The sequence below is a fragment of the Atta colombica genome, unplaced genomic scaffold (genome assembly GCF_001594045.1).
Source record: "Atta colombica isolate Treedump-2 unplaced genomic scaffold, Acol1.0 scaffold198, whole genome shotgun sequence".
In the NCBI taxonomy this organism is placed as follows: Eukaryota; Metazoa; Arthropoda; class Insecta; order Hymenoptera; family Formicidae; genus Atta; species Atta colombica.
In genome coordinates this window covers 752,534-753,118 of record NW_017259291.1, presented here as the reverse complement: position 1 = coordinate 753,118, position 585 = coordinate 752,534, and positions in this window count along the sequence as shown.

Here is a 585-nt window from a genome sequence, read left to right as displayed (position 1 = left end):
ATATATATATATACATAGATATATGTATATACTAATTTATATTTATATCTATATAGCACAGAAACTTGCAGTATCATTGCAGAAACATTGTAACATAATTGCAAATTGTGCTGTAACATTGTAGATGTTAGGAATTGTAATATATAATTGTAGATGTCAGGAATTGTAATATATATTACATTTTACAAATCTTGCAGCATTCTTTACATTAAAAACATTTCAGCTTTTGAGTAATGAACTGCTGTTATATAGAAACATACGTCAATTACGTTATGATTGTTAATTATTTTCATTAATTTAGACATTATAATTATATATTTATTGAAATATTTGTCGCCGCCGCACAAGATTTTTCAAACTTTATAATCAATTTTCATAATTTTTTGGAATATTATTTGGCTTTAAAAAATTCTTTGAATATTACAAAGAAAATGAAATAGAATTGCGTGGAATTTCTTATTATTTTCATTTTGTCAGTTAAAAATATGTACAAAATAGGCGTACTTGCATAAAGTATAAAATATATATTTGTAAAAAAGTGTAATATATAAATCCTAAACTTTAAAAAATATATATATGTATATA